The sequence below is a fragment of the Microtus oregoni genome, unplaced genomic scaffold (assembly GCF_018167655.1).
Source record: "Microtus oregoni isolate MIOR12 unplaced genomic scaffold, Mior012 000004F_ref0000308, whole genome shotgun sequence".
In the NCBI taxonomy this organism is placed as follows: Eukaryota; Metazoa; Chordata; class Mammalia; order Rodentia; family Cricetidae; genus Microtus; species Microtus oregoni.
Window position 1 is genome coordinate 26,905,647 of NW_024543063.1, and position 22,749 is coordinate 26,928,395.

At 42.3% G+C, this 22,749-nt stretch overlaps 1 protein-coding gene across 18 annotated transcripts in view; it reads right to left on the reverse strand.

The window, feature by feature from the left end:
• Pard3 (par-3 family cell polarity regulator) overlaps positions 1–22,749 on the reverse strand; it is a 501,294-nt gene that overhangs the window by 232,714 nt on the left and 245,831 nt on the right. The gene's annotated exons all lie outside the window — the stretch shown is intronic.

The window sequence follows — 22,749 nt, forward strand, 5'->3', positions numbered from 1 at the left end:
TGTAGTAGGGGAAATTCCAAGCCTAAAGTCCTTGCTCCAGGGAGGTTTCCCAAAGAGCAACGCTAAGCAACTGAGGCCCTCATGCCTTTTACAGGATCAAAGTCTCGGCTACAAAAACTCTTATCTATTTCGGCGAACACAACAAGACCCAAGATAAGAGAAAGCAAACACACTCATGTGTACGTCCCTTGTACTTGCACACTGCCTTGGAAAATGCACTACTATGTCACAGATACTACTGAGGATGTTGGTATTCCAGAAGATGAAGGTGCAATAAATGTTGCTTGCATAAATAAATGAAATATAACCTACCCAAGAGCATACCTTAGTTTATCATCTTGCCTAATGTCTTTTCATTAAGGAGTTCACTAATCAATCCTTACTTGGCTCTTCTAGACCACTTGAATAATGATGAACATGCCTGATTGTTATCAATGTTCATAACTAAATCAACATATTTCCAAAAGACTCATTTTCCAAATACAATGGTTCAGAGGGTCAAGTGTATTTCAACTTTAACTATCTGGCAACAAGAACAGACTGTAAAATCTGTCTAATCAAAGCAAAATTACCCCTCAGCAATTTCTAGAGTTGTCTAGTTATTAAGAATATCTTAATTAATCTACATCTATGATTATAAAATAATTTAGGTATATATATAACTTTATTTTATTTCTCCTTTATTTCTATTTATTTTTTATTGCTTGTTTCACAAGAAATTTACTAAATCATTTATTCTGAGAAAGGCAGCCCACCAGTAAAGAACATTTTATCTTATTTGAGACAGGATCTCATAGTGCAGGCTGACCTCAAACTTGCTTTGTACCTAAGGATGACATTAAATTCTATTCCCTTTCCTCCTCCTTCCATATGATGGGATAGGCACATGACCATGCCTGGCAAATTTCTTATTTTTCCTCACATTTAAGTTATGGGGTGTGTGTGTGTGTGTGTGTGTGAGAGAGAGAGAGAGAGAGAGAGAGAGAGAGAGAGAGAGAGAGAGACCAGTTAACAAAATGGTAACAGGACAAATGACACAGAGCACTGAGAAAGGCAGACACTTCAGCCCTTACTGTCCTCTCCTAAGAAGGCAGGGTTCTAGCTGTGACACACAACCTGGGAGGGGCAGACGTGCCCACGCATCCTGCATGCCCTATGCTGAGGAGCTGGGTTCTTGAAGATTGATGCTCCGGTGCTTCGAGAGGCTCTAATACACACTTCTTAGCCATCTATCTCTCTTAAGCACTGGCACATAATGCATCTCAAAGGTTAACAGCATCTTGAACCTGCCTAAGAACAGCACTTTGAATGTAAACACGCACGCCCTAAATGATGCTTCTCCGTTGGGAGTTGGGGGTGGAGAGATGGCAGGATCGTTTACAAGCCAGATGTAAGGCAAAAAAAAAAAAGAAAAAAGATTGTACAGGTTAAAGACATTTTGTTTTAAGATATATAAATAATTTAAGTCCCACCGAAATGTCACACATCCCCTGCCGAAATTATGTGGCACCAGGAACACAGCCACATAAATGATGCCCTGAATACAGAGACACACCAGGAAGAGGCAATTTGCAGACTATTTCCCTAGAGTGGGTACCCAGGCTCTCAAGCATGGAAAAGACTCTAGAGATCTGGGTACAGTGGTCAGTTTGGGCCACAATACTTCATTTCATGAGACCGCACGCAGTTGCCGAGGGAACCACGGATTAGCATCTCTAACTTTTTTGCATGGGTCAGCATCAGTTCCTACACCGTCTATTTTGTCTTTTAAAAGCTTGTACACACAGTTACTGCCAGCAAAACTAAATACTGCATCCCGCTGTAACCATAATAAAAAATAAGCCCTGCTATCATACAATCAGTATTTAAGGATGGCAGTATTAATTTAAGCTAGATGCCAGTAAAAAACGCACAGGTCAGGCACAGAGCAGTCTCCAGCCCTCTTTGTTATTTAAGAACGCAGAGGTTAAAAGCTCAGGCTGAGGGGTTAAAGCACCTGAGGGTGATGCTGAGGGCGGTCTGGTGACTACATTCTTTGTCTCTATGCCTTCTGCAAAACGGGGACGAGAAAGACATGCTGCTTTCTGGAATGGAGGAGAGTAAGACAGTCCATACCCCGGTGGAGCAAGGCATTGGAACACTGTGTCTGCAAAACTTGGCAACTTACATATGTCATCAAAAGCAAGTACTGGGGATGGCGAGATGGTGAAGTACATGCACACCTCGTTCAGCGGATCTGAGTTTGGCTCTCAGCACACACATCTCATGGCTAGACAATCATATATAATTCCAGCTACGGAATTATATCTGAAACCTCTGGCCATGTTGGGCGCCTACACTCATGTACACTCCAATACAGGCAAATATATAAAATAACAAAAATAAATCTTTAAAAAACCCCAAATCCAAGAATTTGACAAAGGAAATACACATTGACAAATATTTTAAGGTGATTCTATACCAATAGAACACACTTAAAATTGTATTTATGTATGAGTGTGTGCTCCCATGAGTTTGTGTGTACCATATGTGTGGAGGAGTCCATAGAGGCCAGAAGAAGGCATTTGTTGTTCTGGAATTAAAGATATAGGTGGTTGTGAGCATCCATAAGGATGCTGGGAACTGAACCCAGGTACCCTGCACGGGCAGCAAGTGCTTTTAACATTGAACAATCGTTCCAGTTCCTAATATAATGTATCTTATACAGTAATGGCAAACTTGCCTACTCTCCTTTTAGATTCTGCATGCCTTGCAAAATAGCTTAATATAAACATACTACCCATTCAATTACATGAAAATTCCACACTTGAGAAACTTATATAACACCTGATGTTTATTGTGCTTTGCTGAACACACAGGATTTTCATTGTGAAATGCCTCTAGGATGATAAAAATCAAATATATATATGCACACATACAACATCTGGTGGGAGAAGAAAACACTGTGGATTACCAGCTAAGGAAATATCCAGAAAGCAAATGCCAACAACTGTGATGACATCATGAATATATGCAGTTATGACATGCCACATCTTACCAAACTGTGGCTTCTGTGATCTTAGCTCCTCCAGAGCTTATGGGTGAGCCTGTAATACCTTTACAGACTCTGCAGAAGATGCAGGGCTAGGGGAAGACAGACCAAAACCAATCACAACACCAAAGCCAGTTTGCTCCTTCCACACAGAGTTCCCATCCAGCTTTCACAAGACAGCAAGCAGAGGGGGACCTGGCAAGCAGAGAACCAAGGACAAAAGGAAAGATTGCCGCAGCTGCAGAATAAGAGACTGTGCCTATGATCAGCGCTCTGTACTGTGTAAATATCCTCGAAACAAATCCGTACAAAGTGGAGGACCCCAGGAACCCATCAGAACCAAAGTGTCCTTAGGTCACATACCTGTACAGGTTGGTTTTTGTGTGTCAACTTGACGCAAGCTAGAGTCATCGGAGATGAAGGGGCCTCAGTTGAAGAAATGCCTCCCTGAGACCCAGCTGCAAGGCACTATCTCAACTGGTGATCAATGCGGGTGATGCCACCCCTGGGCTGGTGGTCCTGGGTTCTATAAGAAAGCAGGCTGAGCAAGCTAGTAAGCAGCACCTTCCATGGTCTCAGCATCAGTTCCTGCCTCCAGGTTCCTGCCCTGACTTCCTCCAGTGATGAACAGCAATGTGGAAGTGTAAGTCAAAGAAACCCTTTCCTCCCCAGCTTTGCTGTTTGATCAGTGTTTCTCCACATCAGGAGACACTTAACTAAGGCAAGAGCATTACAGAGAACATACTAATAAAAGCGTGAGAGTCAAGTGAGCATGTGTAAAGAATACATTTTCAGACATGCACAGTCTTCTTTAGGACTGCACCCCAGCAAAATCCCAGAAACTCAAACAAAGCAAGGAACTCCTATGGAGTCTCAGATGGAGGTGAAGGAGCAGCTCATGTTCACCCTGGAGCAGAAGGCTGATGATATCTGGAAAGCAGTCTCAAGGAAAGAGAAATGGTAACCCGTCATGGACAGGGCTAGAAAGACAGCTCAGTGGTTAAGAGCACCAGCTGCTCTTCCAGAGGCCTGGAGTTCAATTTCCAGCAACCACATGGTGGCTAACAACCATCTATAATGGAATCTGCTGTTCTCTTCTGCAATGCAGAGTACTTATACATAAAAATAAATACTTTAAAATAAAAAAAATAACTTGGGCAAAACCCAGAGTTGCAATCTCTATACTTTATCTCCTTTCTTTATAGTTATGAAAATAACTCATTCAGCATTCTGAATACTTCCTCTGGAATTCCGCCAGGTTCTAGAATCTTTATTCATATAAATAAACCTTTGTTTGTTTATTTGTTTAGGTTGTATTTAACCAGCCTGTCTTTGAACAGGGAAAACAGTGAGCGTTTGATACACACAGCAGAGCGAGATGTTTGAGGTCAGTTTACACAGAACAGAAAGCACTCTGTGAAGCTTCCTTGCCCAGCTTCTTGTGAAACATCAGTGTTCTGACGCTCTTGTTAAGCTAGCAACACAGAGGCTAACCTTGGGGTTAGTGCCTCAGAGCACGGCTACACCCTTCACCTTTGGGTGAGAAGCACTCAAGTGAGCCATGCAGCAAGAAAAACTAACGCTGTCTAGGTAAATATCATCTAAATGTGAAGAGTTTTAAAAAGCGGTTCCAGCTGCCCTCTATTTGAGCACTAAATAGCTTTTGATCTACGAAGAAGAAAATGTCTGAAGCCCCAAAAGTTAGGTGGATACCACTGCAAGATAGATGAGAATAATTAGAAAAGTTAGGACTTGAATCCTGCCTTCATCCATTGCTGTGTACGGAAAAAGTAGATTGTTAGAGGATAGGGAAACAACAGCACTCTGTCTACTTCACAGTGCTATCTACATCCAAACAGACTCAATCACCACCTGTCTTTGTACACACAGTATTCCAAGCAACTAGATGTTTTGAAAATAAAAAACCACAATGGTAAAAAGTAATTTGTCATTTAAAAAATTCACTTCACGAAACACTAAAATTTTACTTCTCTCTGCACACTTCCTACCTGCCTATCACTAACTTGTGCTTAAATGTAAAGAGGAAATAGGTAAGCCTGAGGTTAGCACTCAAATTTACAACATGTTCTCTCAAATACTCATTACTCTTAACAGAATCAAAAATTTTTAATAATTATGCTACAAAAAATGTCTATTAACTGTTCCTTCTCACACTTTTGACAGTAATTGGATAATTTTCCCAACTCAATGAAAGACATATTACTTAATAAACTACAGCATCTGAGAGAAAATATTTTATTGGATGTAGACACAATGAAAGAAGCTATACTTTTTATTACATTTGATAGATAACTCCAGAGGGACATGACTGTCAAGTCCTTTGAGAATTGTGACAAATATTCCATAAGGTGTTTGTGTAAGGGGCTTCTATAAGGAAGTATGCAGCTCCCTGACAAACTGGCCAGTTCGCAGGGGAACCAGAGAAAATGTCTGTGACCAGACTTCACAACAGAGTGATAAAATCATGTCACCCTTCCAAAGAGACAAAAGAAGGAAGTAGGTGATACAAAGTGACCCTATGGCCACTGCTTTCTACAAAAGAGTATTGAAAGGTAGGAAAGACCAAATCACAACAACATGAAACTAGGTAGGAGCTGGGGGCTGTCAGAACAACATTCCCAAAGGAGAGGCAGAAGGATGGCGGGTTTGCAGCCAGACTGAGCAACAACCACCCTGACTGGGGGATGGGAGGAGAGGGCAGCAGAAATTATTTCATCCTGGTAGGCCATATGCAGCTAAAACCCCTCACTTTGCTTAGATTTTCCAATTTAGTGGAATATGTTTTAAAGGTTTCTCACAATACTTTTCTGAATGTCATTAGCATCTACCATAATGGCTACTTACTAATTTTATTATCTGGGGGACCGAGTGCTCCCTCTCCCTCTCTCTCTCAAAGGTTTTTCAATACACAAAATAGAACAACAACAACAACAAAAATCTAATTCAAAAGCCCTCTCCACAGACAGGACAAAGTTGTAAGATCCTGTAAAAATGAAACTATCTACTGGAACAAGGTGAGCAGTGGCCTACAGTTAACTTTCAATAGCTGACTAGAATAAGACCCACTGGCTTTCTGATGAACACTAATGACAAGTACAATTACTTGGGGATAGCTGGGAACTGTGCATTTTGTAATATGACTAAAGATATCTTCTGTTGGCCTTGAGTGCCAATTTATTGGTGGAGGCTGTTTGTTTTGTTTCCGGCTGCTCAGCTCCAAAATAATTACACAGAAACTGTATTAATTAAAACACTGCTTGGACCATTAGCTCTAGCTTCTTATTGGTTAACTTTTACATTTTAATTTAACCCATTTCTATTAATCTGTGTATCGCCATGAGGGTGTTTCTTACCGGCTAAAGTTTTGGCATGTCTGATGACTCTGGCAGCAGCTCCATGGTGTCTCCCCAACTCTGCCCTTCTCCTCCCATGCTAGAGGCCAAGCCAGGTCTTTATTCATTAACCAATAAAAGCAACACACAGACAGAAGGACCTCCCGCACCTTCTATCAATAGCATCTAATTTTCATTAAGGTAATGCCTAAAAGTATTTGACCACAGGACATAGTGGCACACACCTGTAATCCTAGCACTTGGACAGCAGAGGTAGAAGGACCCCAGTGAATTCCAGGCAGCCTGGACTATGGAGTGAGAACCTTTCTTTAAATAAATAAATTAAATAAATGAAACTTTTATGATGTGGGATTCCCCTCTGTATGCTATGAATATGTTTTCCTGCCAGTGGTTAATAAAGAAGCTGCCTTGCTCTATAGCAAGGCAGAATACAGGCAGGTGGGAAATCCAAACAGAGATATAGAAAGTAGGCAGTGTCAAGGAGACACCATGAAGCTGGCGAAGGAGAGAGATGACGGAACGTGGACAGTAGGACACAGTCTCATGGCGATGTACAGATGAATAGAAATGGGTTAATTTAAGATGTAAGAGCTAGCTAGGAATATGCCTGAGTCATTGGTCAAACAGTGCTGTAATTAATATAGTTTCTGTGTGATTATTCAGGTTTGGGCGGCCAGGAAATAAACGAGCAGTCTCTGAAACAGACATATATACTAAAGAAATCTATATAAAAAATACTATAAAGGTTTTGTTGGAGGGAGCAAGATACACATGGCAGACACCCTATTTACTCAGAGTGTGGATTTCATTCCAAAATGTCAAATTTTTCTTCCTTTAAAGTTCTTTTATCTCCACCACACAGCAAATTTGAAACTGACCCAGAATATATCACACCATGTCTCAAATAAATAAATAACCTTTAAAAGTAGAAATTTTACAGACTGAGGTTAAAGCAACATAAAGAAAACAAAATGAAATAGAGGGCTGGGAGATGGCCCAGCGGATAAAGATAGGCTGCCAGGCTGAGTCCGCACCCATAACCCACATGGTGATGGAGAGAGACTCCTCCACAATATCTTCTGATGTTCACAAGTGTGTCCACATACATACATACTACATAATAAAAATAAAAACCAGTAAAATATTTAAATTGGTAACAAAGAATCTTAAGGAAAATATTTACACTAATAAGGGTATCTCCCGAAAACAAAATCTTCAAAATTTAAAAACGCGTTTCAATCAGAGTGCCAAAGTTACAGACACACGCGTGCTCGCATATACACATACTAATACACACACACACACACACACACAATCTACACGTACATATATACAACAAAAACCTTAAAAGGACCACAGATAACATGTACTGCGTACTTGGCAGCCCTCGTTAATGCTGTCATTCTCGACCCCCGTATCCTCCTCAGCACAGCCCTCCACAGTAGCTAGAAAAATCAGCTCACAGTGTCTTTACAGAGCAGGACTGACTGCAGACCACATGGCAAGCCAGTGGTCATCTGGGCGGAGTGTACTCTGGATGGCTGAACTGTTTCTGACATTTTTCTGCACACTCTATATGAAACTGCATGGTGGTAGATGTGAACAACACACCTGCATGGGAAATCCTGCCTCTGCCCTGCCCTATTTACTTCCCTGAGTCCAAATTTCTGCTTTCTTTTCCAGCCTCCCAACTGTTACCCTGTGATACTGATGACCCTGGGCCTTGCCATGCACACTAAAGACAGCACACATCTTTAGCCCTAAATCCTGTTTCTTAATTTGACCACAAGAAACAAAGCTTTAACAATTCCACCATGATCTGACAGTGATGAAATTGTGGAAATCACCACATGGGAAAGAGAGAGGAGAGCCCATTCTCTCAGCCTTGGAGGAGAGCTGCGGACACCATGGATGTTGGTTAATCCTCACAGTGATGAGCTAGTCTTATCTGAGGTTGGAGAACTGCATTTAAGTTCTTCAGTTTCACCAGGCTTTTCCATCATTTCCTACACGTGGATGCGACCCAGCATCATCAAGAAGTAAACATGACCCATGGAGAAGGGCTAGTATCAGGAGGAAGACTTGTGAGAAAATAAAATTTATGATGGAAAAAAATTAAGTTCTGAACATATATTTATTTTTATATAAAGTGAGAATTTCTATTAACTTGTCTTTGAGGGGTTTCACTTTAAGAAAGCAGTCAATAATGACCAGAAGGAGTAGTCCAGGAAGTGTTCTGGAGCATCATGGCAGGACTGCAAGGGACGTTTCCTATATCTTGTAGCATATGTTTTCCCAATATTTGCTGTTACAGTACACAATAGTTACACAAGTCTCTTTTCACACACAGACATGGCTGCCCTGTAATTTCTCAGGAGGGCAACTTTGTTAAGAATCCAAGACTCAGAAAGTAAGCAGGGCATGGGAGGACGGTTCCTGGCACTGTCTTAGTGACCAGGAGACACGGGTTGACTGGGAAGGGGCATTGGTGGAGTGAGCACTACCATCAGAGATTAGTACAAGAGAGGGAGAGGTGGTGATGGGAGCTATTGCTGTGCCAGCCCCCAACATACTAGCTGTTTCTTCTTTCCTTCTTCCTCCTCCTCCTCCTTCCTCTTCCTCCTTTTCCTTCATAAATCCAGGCTCAAGAGAGTTTACAGTGGCCAACACTTACAAGTGGCTAGAGACAGTTCATGTGATATTTTGGCAAAGAATGTGGCTGCTTTCGGCTCTAGTCCCAAGAACTTGCCTGAGGCTGAATTAAAAAGTAACGGACTAGGAATTTCTTTGGTGGTGGAGATTTCAAGATAGTCAAATATTGACTCTGCCATGTGGTTAATAATCACGTTCGTGCTGGTCTACAATGCAGAAGAGGAAGCGAGGCAGAACAAAATACACACTTTACAGTCTGAAGAGAAAAAGAGCACCAGGAAATTTAATGTTGCAGCCAAGCCTGGTGATGAAGGAGAAGAGGAGACTAAGGTCGAACCTGCAGTGGAATACACGCAAGGCTGCCCTCGGGGCTTTCCCAGTGTGCTCTTGGCTTCCTGCTTGTGCCCTATGATGTGAGCTCTCAGCTTGATGTTACAGTCACATGCCTGGCTGCCTCAAACTTCTCTGCATGTTGGTGACAGCCTCTTATCCCAGTGACCCAATAACACCCTTCCTTCTAAAAGGAGCTTCGGCCAAGACGTTTCATCACAGCAATAAAAAGGAACTAAGACAGGTCCTCATCAAATAAATTAGACAACCGAAGAAACTACAAATGAAAAGAATGGAACACGAATGGAGGGAAGTAAGAAGCAACAGGCTTTCTAAGGGAGATGCAATCCCAACAGTTATCTCCTGACAGCAAGCATGCTCTGGTCATTACTCATTATGAAGGTGCCGTTAGGAAACACTAAGAGAAACATTTCCTTCCAGAAGTCCTACATTTCATTGTTTTAAGTTGTTAGTCATCCAACAAAGAGCCACGCTCGGGTCCTAGACCAAAATCCTCCTGCAAACATATACTCAGACATACACTCAGACATGCACGGAGTTACCACTCTCCGGTACAGTGTGATAATTTAACAAGTGAATGGTACCCACTGATTTACACTGAAAACTAGTAAAGAGATGAAGGAGATGGAAATGAAACTGAAGCGAGCCTCTCCTCTCAATGTTCTAGTTGAATTAAATGTGACAAAGGCTAGAAGTGAGAGTTCCCAGAGAGCTATACTATCTCTAATCAAACAGGAACTATGTTGCTTGTCGCCAGAATGTAGCAATGACTGAAGTGAAGGCTTCACTTTAAAGTGTGATTTCAAAACTTAATATTAGTAAGCTTCCATGGTTACGTGGTTCATAATTCCCAGAATATGATACAAATGTCAAGCTAAATACAATAACTATTAACTCTGCTGTGCTTGCCGTGGCTGGTCCATATGGTAGATATGCCTAGGCTCGGCGTGCAGGAAGGCTTGTGCCTCACTCACTCATTTATAAAGAAAGTAACGGCATTGCTTCTTTGAGCTTGTATGAGGTTAAAGGGAGTAATTAACACGAGGTTCTGAGAACATTGCCTTGTAACTATTAGATGCTAAGTAAGCTAAAACTGCCTTCTAGATACATGAGGATGAAAAATGAACTTGTAACAAGTGAATGCCCTCCAACCTCTGTGGAACACACTGGAGTAACAGCAGCTAACACAGATGAAGCTGTCCGAGAAGGAGACATACTGGTACAATGCCATTTTTATTGTTACCATGAAAAGACATAGCTTCTCTTTCCCAATATATATTGCCATTCAAATCTAGTGTTTGAAATCATATACTTCTTTGTGGTTTGCAGGTTAACAATAAAGTATGTTTTCTATAATATAAAATTTTATTAGCACCTTTATAAAACTTTTAAGATAATTTTATAACTTTGGTAATTTCTATTATAATAGGCAATCATCAATCAACAAGTCATTTGCTGAAGGACAGATTTCCCTTGTATACTGCTGACGAATAAGCCTAGGGCCTGGACATACTTGACAAAAGCTCTGCTGAACTAAACTCTAGGCTAGTCACAAGACATTATATTTACAGTAATTAAAGGATTATTCATCAATAAAAACATTTAAATATTTAAGACTAATTTCCTGGGAGGACATCTATAAAAGACTTTCAAATAAATGAGAATTTGTATTAGGGAGGTTTCCTGCATGGTGAGCAGACAGCTAAGACAGCCATCCCAACAGAGGAAGGACTTGTAGTGAACAGTTTGGCAGGAAGGGTGGCTGTGGCTTTTGAGACATCATGGCAAGGGACAGAACAGGAAGTAAGGATTCTCACTCCAGAGTAGCCATGAGTGTTAGGAGCAGTGAGACCCCAGATCCTGAATTTCTTGTAATCCCCTGATCTGAGTGCCTACAGCTGCTCTGAGCACGAGACCTTCAGGAGTTCCTGATGGCAGGAGAGTGGTTTCTGGTGGGTTTGGCTGGAGCATGGCTACCTCTATATAATCTGCCCCTGAACACAATAAAGGGGGCATTCTTGGGGAATTCAAGGATGACCCGTGTCGCTGTCTCTCTGTCTGTGTGTGTCTGTGTATTTTAACCTCCAGCCCCTTGCCCGAAGCTCGCGAACTGGGTGCCAGCACACAGAGAGCAGACACGGGGGCGCGGTGCGCGGCACATGAGGTAAAGGAAAACAGAGGGTGGGCTGGGCAGTATTATCCACATCATAGAAATGTAGTCAATACTTCCTTCTTCCCGCTTCCCTTTTAACTCCCACACAAAACAGCACAAGGGACCAAGCCTGTGAAACATGGGCCATTGGGAATACTCCAGGTAAGAATTACAGCGTCCTTTCTAGTTATTCAGTGACAGGTCACTCCTAGAAGGGTCAAGTCGACCGGTGTCTACCGGCTTCACAGCAAACCACACTTCTCCACACTCATCCTCCGGCCTCCTGCATGTTTGTGTACCCTGAGAACAGAGGTTTGGATTGTCTGGGTCAACACTTGTTGTATAGGTTACTCATTCAGCTGGCCAAATGTTCCCTAGATGAGTTATATGAAAATGTTTCTGGGTAAGATATCAGCATTTAAATGATTAAGCTGAGGAAAAGAAGACTCTCCTTAGCATGGTTGGAACCAATAGAGTCAAAAAGCTGAGTAAGAGGGAACGTGTTTTGCTCATTCTGGGAAATGAGACACACTGGTCTCTTCTGGACTGAACTGTTTAGGTTCTTGAGCTTGTAGTCAAGGGAGGCAATTAAACAAATAGCAGAGGGTCAGGGGTGGGCTCCAATTCCATGGATGTCTGGGGAATCTGCGAACTCTATAACCACGCCAGGCAATTGCTTAAAAGAAGCTTTCCTCTTGGGGTGCACAGCTCCACCATACGGTGTGTGTTCAGCAGCTTAGCATGAGAAACCCCAGGCTCCACCACCAGACAGGCTGCGGAAGGTGTTGGGGTATTTCCCCAAGACTACAAAACCACGCATGTGAAAGGATCATAATTCCCTCTACAGATCCATCTCTTTATCTCATTGATATTGAATTTACATTTTTTTTGAATTTACATTTTTTATGAGTCTTAGTGAACTTGTGGTATTACCTCTTTAGGTGTAATAAAGACTGCACCAATTTATGGTATTTTCATTCCATATAAAATGGAAGTGTTGGCATTAAAGGGTCACACTTTTGAAAACAATTGAGCTGCGGCTGCATTTCAGCGATTAGGCACCACCCTAAGTCTGCTCCTAGCCTTGATCTCCATCCCTGGCAGCAAAAAACATAAAGGCAAAAATAACTTCATGCCTGTATTTAATAATGTCTTCCACCTCTAGCTGGGACCCACAGTTGGCCCCCTGACACCTTCCCTCAACTGAAGCTCCCGTAGTGTCTGCTTCAGAGGAGGGATTTCCAAACTAAGAACTGGGGTCTGGGTGGCAACACTGCTCAAGAGGACACATCCAGAAGGTCCAATTCGCCACGACCGTCTATCCCTAAAATTTCTTACATCAGAAAAGTCCTGAGGCTGGGAAATCACTTTATTATTTCATAGCCATCTCATTTGCTTTTGATTACACAATTGGTCCAATTATGTTGTTGCTTTCGGTTTCCTCGGGCTATCCCTGGGGGTACAATTAAGTCCAAATTTAAGATCCCTACCTGGACTGAACATCTTTAGCTCATATCATATATAATTTTTTCTTATTGGTATATCCCAGAAGAGAGGTCTTCATAAAAGAACCTCGCTGCAATTTTTAATAGGAAATGATTAAATAAAATATACAGGACAATTAAGAAACACAAAATATAGCAGACATCATTTAGAAGCTTTGACATAAGTATTTAGTTAGGTCACAAGCAATGACAAGAATTGCTTTACTCTGGGTGTGGATTTCTGATCGTTTGCCAGATTAACAGACTAGGTGAGCTGGGCTGAGAGCAACAGGAAAAGAGGTCCTGTGGTGCTTGACAAGGGAAAAACACTTAGAATACAAGACGATATGATTATTTTTCATAAGGGGGGCAGGATATGGATGCCCCTCCTAGCGTGGACACATGCAGCCATGTTCCAGATACAAAGAGGAAGCCCAGGGCAACTAACTAACTGTACCCCAGAAGAGAGTCAGCTTCTTCCCCAGCTACACAGCTTCCTGTGCAGTCAGCCCCGCTCTGTTAAGGGTCTGAGCTGCCTTGTTTTCAGTAATTTGAGAAATCTCTACAATATCCAAAACTCTTTGTCTTCCGACCCCAGAACCTTGCCCTTTTTTCCCTGGTAGTCCTTGGAAGCAGATGCACTAGTGGCTCCCAGCAAGCTAAGCATCCTCGGACATTTCTGCTCCTCTCTGGGAATCTGTAATTTTGGCTCTATTTCCTATCATTTGAAAAAGTGCTTCTTTATAGGAAAGAATCTGAGAAGTGGACAGAGGTTTATGACTACAATTTCTTTTTAAAAAAAATAACTGATTTGGCCATTTCTTTCCTAATACGTATGTATTTAGGCCAATGTTTCTATATGCTATCTTCTAGACTTAAAATTGAAAATCCAGAGGCACAGAGTGAAATCCACTTTCAGAAAAGCCTTCAATTCATTTAGCAGACTAACATTAATCTCACCCAGCGATGGACCCTGTAACCTACATTGGAACCTGACTGCAGGATGTATTGGTGCAGTAGTGACATAGATGTTAGGGTGGAAACCAACCACGTCTTGCTTGGCTTGAAAGCCATCTCCATGAGAGAATCCATGCTGAACGCTATTAATTAGGTCAACAACCTGAGAGTAGACAGGTTGGTCATGGGCCCTAGAGGAAAACCTATGACTGTTATTTTGATAAAGGAAGACAGCAATAAAACAACTCCTAGTGACACTGCATTACTCCACCCTCGTCAGAGAAACTTTTCTTTAGTGTTATAAAGGAATTAATACCAAAAACCATGGGTGGACAATGTGCAGAGAGAGACCTCAGATCACTCAACTCTCAATGGGGTATCTTCATCAAACCTCACCCCTGAAGACCCAGAGAAAAGGAGGTTGAAAACTTATAAAAGCCAGAGATGGTGGTCTGGCAAGCCCATTGCTGGATGAACACATAACCAAAGAGAATCGGCATGTGGGAAACAGAGCTTGCCCTCAAGATTCTGGAAGCCCCAAGAGGGCCCAGCCAGGGGTGAAAGCAGAAAATTCAGTACATTAGAATGTACCTGGTCATCTGTAACATAAGTCTGGCTGTCACTGGCAACAACATGGGTAACCCTAGAGAACAGAATAAAATGAGCCACACAAAGATGGGAATGTCATCTCTCAGCAACTGCACACGCTAAGAATGTAAAGAAACCATACAGGGATGGGGAAGCCACAGGAGTCAAAAGGAAGAACAGATCAGACTTTTTGTATAACACAGCCAAAGTCAATGACAAATTATGCAAAGACAATAAATGTAAAGGTTTTCAGGACAAAGGAGAAGAAAAGCAATACACATCAACTCAGCTGTATGTATATTCTCAACCAACGTTGTATACATACTTATAAAATAGTAATCTGTTCATTTAACAAATTAGAAAAAAATGGCAATTCTTTTAAGATTAACTGAAAATAATTCTAAATAGAGCACCAAGATTCACAAAGGCACAAAGAAAGCAGAACTGAATTCTGGGTTGGGGGAGACCACACATGCCATGGTTTTATCATTATCAAAATGGGCTTTATTAAAACTTGACTTTTAAGATGGCAATTTAAATTACATACCAATTTACTCCAGTTTTCCAGACCACCTTAAAAACCACAGTGGTGTTTTTCAATTCACAAAACACATTCAAAGTTCTAATATTCTAATATTAACAATCTGTTAAATTTATACTCCTAAGGGAAATGAACCAGGACGCTGTGGTCCAGTGTCTCCCTTCTTTCTCACAGCAAGTTCCGGAGTGGTATTATGACAGCAAAAGAGATGACCCAAGAGCAAAGACTAGTCCTGGGTTCCCTGAATAAAGGTCTATGTTTGCAAGAGTTCCCTTGAATTAAATTGTGGCTCACAGATTAATGTTCTACCTACCCACAGATTTAAAAAAAAGTTACAGGGGAAGATGCAGACAAGCATCTGTCAGTCACCACACAGGGCAAGGAACACAGTGGAGTTACCATCTCTACCACACTTTGTAGCAAACAAACATCCAGAGTTTCTTAGCCTGAACAGACTGCAGTGTTAGCGTCCCTCAGGATAAAAACCAAGACCAATGTGATTTCCTATAGGCACAATAATCTATTGGAAGAAACAGACAAGATGGATTCTAGTAACACGAAACCACTTAGGTCAGGAGAAAACAGCAGGGGCTTTGAAAGAGTCCAGAAGGAACTAATCAAATATAAAACATGATGAAATTTGACCTATTATTGTGAGTAATCAATGTTCTAAATTTAAAATTTGAACAAACAGCCCTATCGAGTGAGCATTGGGGCGGCCATTTATCTACCATCAAGAATGAAACAAATCACCACCCTCTACTTCTTAGCAGTCCAAATTTCAGAATCCCTGAGATCCCCCCAGCCCTCCAGAACTGGAAGCATCACCTCCAGACCCACTGGAATTGCTGGGAGCCATTTTCAGTGTCTCCTTGGAAACTCCCAGCTGCTTTATGGCAAGGACCTTCACCCACTAGGACCAACTACTGCTTCTCTTCACACACGTGCACCAGGCCTGCACTGGGGCATGGCCTCTCATCTGCCTTGATTGCTTGCTCTTTGCCCTGTTTTTTGTCTGTTCTCAAATTCCCTTTCAACACACTCACTGGTGAAAGGAATACTCACTTAACACCAAGTGGATTCAGTCCTGTCTTTCACCAACCTGTCTCCTGACGTCAAATATCTACACTTCACAGTCTAAACGCTACCCTCCCCACAGCCGCTCATCATCCCGGAACCTCGTGGCACACTAGAATATTTACAACAAGTTCTGCCTATTCTAATGCTTGTCTGCCTTGACTCGGTCCCTTCTGGGTCATCTCTCTCCAGGGTAGCCAGGTGAAACAGAGTATCACTTGCTTATCCCAGGGTTTGGCAACTCTGTCCGACTATAAAACCCTCCATCAAAGGAATAAGGGTTCCAGCCTTCCGATACCCACGTGAGGAGTCTGAGACCAAACAGAATGGTTTTCTTGGTATTATTCACCCATATCAGAGGGAAAGGGATATTTAATTGAATGAAAACAAAAGAGCAAACTGTGTATATTTACTTAGAATATTTTCATCTGGTCTGGGAATCGAATGCAGCAGGTTGAGTGCTGAGGACAGGGTGGGCCTCTGGATGCCTCTCTTCCAGGGCAGGCAGGTTTATATTTATTTGTATACTTGCACAACCTCTAGCTGTGGCTGCCCTATCTGCCATCCAGGCTCATCCTTCTTTTGCTTAAGTTCTTACCCTAGCTTGAGTCCAGCAGCAGCATCCTGGGACTGAAACCCAGTTCTCTCAGGAGCAGTGACAGACTCTACACTCAAACTACTTTGGGTTTCAAAATACAAGTGAAATGAATTTTCTGCTTAAAATGCCTAATGATGCCGCTGTTTCTGGAGCCGGGGACTGTGACTTCTGTCTCCTGGGTTGTAAGGAAGTCTGCCTCTCCTGCTCCTGCTCCGCAGCCTCCAGCCAGGCTCTTCGCTGCTTCTCTCCACCATTCTATACTTCTATCAAAGTCCTCCAAGTTTCCCACGCTTGCTTTGATTTTGTATCTGGAGAACACGGTTGCACAAAGCCGTTTGGTTTCTGTGGGGCTCCCTTCAATTTATAACACCGTACAGACAGTTCTGACTCCACTACACCACAAGAATTGCTTGAGTTTTAAAGATTACGGGCTTTATAATCATTTCCTAGTTCTCTGTCCCAGCGGAGAACATTCTGGGGGACACAGAAGTCTTCTTCCATTCAGTGAAGGGTTTCAAGGGTTTCATCAGTACTTTGAGTCATTAATTTAAACTTCTACGTAAATGAGTTTTCTGTCTTTTCACTTATAAATGGAAGTATTTGGAATTAAAGCAGTTTGTGGGGTAAAGATTCATTTGTTTTTGCTAAGACAGAATCTCATATATAGCTCAGGCCAGTCTGAAAATTTGGAGTACAAAGCAGTGAGATCAATTATCAGTACCACTGGGTGCCCCTGTGCAGTCCGAATGCCCTGGAAGTGGGAACTGAAAGATTCAAAGTTAAAGTTATCCTGGGGCCACACCTTGTTTCTAAATAATAATAATAATAATAATAATAATAATAATAATAATAATAATAATAATAATAGATTTCTGCATAAAGTCTAATTATTTCTGTCTAAATGATGAAGGAAGCAACTTTCAGAGCGGCCGCTGTCCCTGTTGGTGCTGACGGTTGGTGTCAGCTGTTTTCCACGACCCGGTTTCTGTGGAGCTGCTCAACACTTGCCAGCATCTATGTGGAGTGACTTCCTCACCTGGGAAGTTAGGAGTCGACACTTCCCAGCGTTTGCTCAGCATGGAATTCCAATTGCTATACTTCTCTCATTTCTTTTGATTTTCCCATGTGTTCTGTGGTAGTAATTGATTTTCTGTCTCCTGTGTGTTGACTTTGTCACCAACACTGCAGTTTTGCTCTTCTGTGTGTGCACATCTTTGCACTTGCATAGCACCTGCTCCTATTTTAGCCTTATTTCTTCTCACCGCGCTGATGGAAATGTCTTACTCCGCCATCTGCTCCTGTAAAAAGTCATTTCCACATACTCTTAGCTGATTAATCTTCAAAGCCGCCTCTCGTACTGCCTCACAGAAGATTAAGTGTGAAGAAACTGTTCCTTTGCTCTAAGATTCAACTCAATCTGCCGGCTTTCCAGCTCTCATCAGCCCCTGTGACCCAATGCTGTGCCATTAGCACCGAAGCACGTCGTTGGTCACATGCACCAGATCCTGCCCCATAATAGCCTTTTGCTGGGGGGGGAGGGGGTTGGATTGTTGGGTACCAGCATCCTCCTTTACTGACTAGAATCTTTTTTTTTTTTTTTTTTTTTTTTTTTAGTTTTTCGAGACAGGGTTTCTCTGTAGCTTTGGAGCCTGTCCTGGCACTAGCTCTTGTAGACCAGGCTGGCCTCGAACTCACAGAGATCCACCTGCCTCTGCCTCCCGAGTGCTGGAATTAAAGGCGTGCGCCACCACCGCCCGGCCTACTGACTAGAATCTTAAGGAAGCTACGTGACCTCAAGTTTCAAAGAGTCTGTGTGTGATTAAAAAAAGGCCCTTCATGAAAATTACTGTCCTGAAACTTTCTGGGGAAAAGTATTTCAGCAAATAGTCTTTTCTTCACAAAACACACTTTCTCCTGTGGTGGCCAATGCCTCCTCAGTATGCAACACCCTGGTCACTATTAGCAAGTTGTTTGCATTCCTCTCCTCTAGGGGGACTGCTGGCCTGCATCATTGTGAGATTACGTCTCCTAGCCTGATGACTTTGGTGGCATTGACTAATTTCTTATATAGTTGTTTGTTTTTTTAAAGTTATGGATTTTCCTTATAAGGATTGTGACAATAGTATTTAATAAATGCTAATTACTTTAATTACTGTGGTGGTCTCATTAAAGTTTGGTGCTATGTGCATTGCTATCCTCTCCCAGTATCCCGATCCTAGAAACTCCTTACCATTCCAATTGGACCTTTGAGTTCTTACTGGATTGAGTAAGAAGCAATTACACTCAGCAGTCTCTTCTGACGGCAAAGCTTGTGTTGTAGGCTTTTTAGTGTGTGCTCCGTACTGCTATGTATTCTGCATGTGTGAGAGCTGGCTTCTTTGTCCTTTGATAGGACACGGGATATAGAAGAGGATGCACTCTGGACTGTAGCGTGCTGTACTATCAGAAGCGCTTAAAGAACGTGCTCCTGGCTCCCCATGGAAGGGAGTGACTGCACACAGAGCCTGGCCTATGGTGAGTGGCTCTACAGGAAGCCAGGACATGGAGAGCAGCTTTGAGCAAGCATCGCTCTCCTCGCTGATCACCACCTCCCATCCATCAGCTGGGAAGGATCGCTCACCTTCATCTGTGTTCAATCTAAGTAGCTTCCTAGTAATTGTGGGTTCTCACGAGCCTGAAGGAATGGAAGGAGACAAGCTAGTCAAGAGAACCCAAACACAGGCAGGGCTGAACTCCTGGAGGCAAAGCAGAGGGGATTTCTGCCAGATATTGGAACAAGCCCAGGAATGAACCATCGGAAGGACTAAAGGGATGCCCAAGAGTCAACTTGCTAGTCGGAGACAGGTAGTTTGTAGGGATAGCTTAGCAACCTAAGTTCCCTTCACCTACTCTTCAGCCTCTCTAAACAAAGCAACCTTCGCTCTACCCAAGCAGATCCTAATAGCACCCTAGCAACCTTCTCGTAACTACCCTTTGTGGCCAAGCACAACTAGAACTTATGCTACAACTAGAAACATTGTACTGTTGTAGTCTGGACTGATTTTTTTATGCATGTCCAGAAAGGGAAACAGTGTCTGCTGAAGTTTTAGAGGAAATTCTCTAACTTACTATCTTATGCTGGGGTCTTACTAGACATATACACAGTTAAAATCAGATGAGTCACGGGAAAGGAGATGCACAGTTACAAAGGCTTACACAGTTCCAGACTGTCAATTAAAACAAGAAACCACCCACACTGTACCCTAGCAACCAGCCCTTCTTCTTCCTGGCCTTTTAAAGGAAGCCCAAGAAGTAACAGGTCTCCTGAACACACTTCCCTCTGGTCCACATGCTCCCCTGCAGTGTGCCTGTTTCTGTACTTTGCTCTTGAATAACACCTCGTGGTAACATACCATTTGTGTGTGCTTCTTCGAATCTTTGAAAAGGGTTGTGTGCACACAGAGACTGCTGTGAAGTTTTGCTCATTGAGTGACCACACATGAACCATAAAGCAAGCCCCTCAAAGCACACAAAAGCACATCAGAACAAAACAGGTTTGTCTTAATACACTGGACATGTTACCATTCTAAGCATATAACATAATGGATTCGTGTTAACAGTAAAGTATTATCTAACACCATTCTTAAGTTAAAAGCAAGGACTTCTCAATTCAAAAAGTAACTATATTAAAACAAAAAGAAAATATATTGACTGTCAGTGTTACTCCGCTATTAGACAATTCAATTAGCAAAAAGAGTTTAACACATTACCCAGCGGGGGTAAAAACCTCTTGGAAATAACAAATACAATATTTTTATTTGAACTGAGACCTGTTATTCTTGGCCAAGACACAAAAATATGTTTCTCTTTCTCAAAGTTCAGGACATTAATACCAAAGTCCCAGCCAAAAGGTTTTAAGCATTACTGAACTGGGTCTGTTTATGATTAACACACAAAGTTCTCAGGAAAATTAGTCCCTTTAGGGACTTGAAATACAAATACATCCAAAACCCTAAGATTCTTACTGATAGAATCAAACTAACATTCCTCTCTCCCATCAAACTGTCTATAATTTAAGCTAAAAGAGATTCTTATAAAGTTACATATTTAAAGTAAGAACATACATGTTATCTTTGGAATAAATTTTTTATCAAAATGCTTGCCACAAAATGTTTAAAGGGATTGATACTTTTAGATATACATATTATAAGCAGACATTCTTCAACAACAACAAATGTATTTAATAAAAGCACGGTTGGGCTGACATGTCGGTGTACTGGAAAGAGACCCAGTTCTTCCCTCAAGAGCCAGACAAACTAATGAAAACACCCAGAGAAAGGCATGGGGACCTGCCTTTATCAAAGTCACCTAAGGGTGTGACAGAAAAGGAGCAGGTCACTTCTGGGTGCCTAGCTTGGGAAAAGGAAGGTGGAGACATTTGTTCTGGACCATGTCACCAGTGGCAGAGGAAAGGGGAAGAACCAGCCAGTTTGCTAACTGTCAGAGGATGCAAGGACAGGGAAGTGTCTGGACCAGGATTTGTTCCGTGCGGCTGACAAAGTGGAGGATCCAAATCCAGAAGATTCCAGAACATCCCAGTGCCAACCACAAACAGAACAGAACACCAGTGCCAAAACCAGAACCAAGAACCAGTACCAAGTAGAATGGAACTCCAAAAGTAGAGTGCCAGCTCCAAACAGATGCCATCTTGCCACATGTAACAGTTTGTATGAGGAGTCTCACGATGTAGTTCAGAATAGCCTCAACGTCCTGGTCCTTTTCAGACTCTGGGGTGTTGGGACGCTAGGTGTGGTCACTTCCAGACAGAGGATTGCTATAGCCCAGGACTTCTCCAGCAAGTGATGAAAACACAAGAGAAGGCAGTGTGTGTCTGGATCTCATGGGGGTTAGGAGCACACACCCACGCCCACACAAAGAGAATCCATTGCCAACTCCACTATCTCTGCATCAAAATTTCTGCAGTCTAAAGATCATTGCGTCTTCTTCCTCAAGAGAAGCACTTTTCAATGAATTTCTGCATCAAGACAACACAGTGTGCAAAGTTGGCAAAAAGACTGCACCATTCCTTAAAGTTTAATTCTTTCAAATATACATTTTCCATGTGACCAAATAATGCATGATCAAGTGTCTCCAGAAAGAGCTGTTAACACCGAAATAGATTAAAATAGCACCTTCCCCTATGATAGATATAACAAGAGGACTGAAAACATTTTAATTTGTTCACATAGAACGTATGTACCTAAAATAATACCGATGACCCAATTTAAACTTCTCTAAGGGGTTGGGGTGTTGCTAAGCTGCAGGCTGTGTCCTCAGCACTTGTGAGGCCCTGGGTTCAAGTCAGAGCAGGCTCTCCTCATCTCTCAGAAAGTAGCCCCTAAAGAGCTATTGACCTTTAAAAGGCCCCCCCTTCTTTCTGTCTCCAGAACTCATCTATTCCTTAGCAAGTTACACCAAAACAATTGACCTCTAATAGCAGGCAGGAATGGAGGTGGGGAGAAAACAGAATAATTCTAGTTTAAAGTAGAAAAAAAAGTTAATCATGTGTGATTTAAACATGGAAACGGACAACAATGGGGAGTTGTAGGGACATTCCAGCTTAAAAGAGGGGGTAAAGTCAAATGCCTGAGATTTAAGAATGAAAAAAGGCTAGGCTCCAAAATCCCAGTTCAAGCACTCGGGATAAATCCTGGTCCCACTGCCAGTGGCCCCATAGACTGGCCAAGTCACACAACTGTCACCCACATTCAGTGGACCTAGTTTGGTCCTATGCAGGTTCCCCAGCTGTCAGTTCAGAGTCAGTGGTGAGCTCCCTCTTCTTGAAGGAATACCTTGCTCTGCCTAAGTATAGGGAGGGCCTCGGCTCTGCCTCAAAGTCATGTGTCAGACTTTCTTGACTCCTCATGGAGTCTCTTGAGGAGTGGATGGGGGGAGTGGGTTGGAG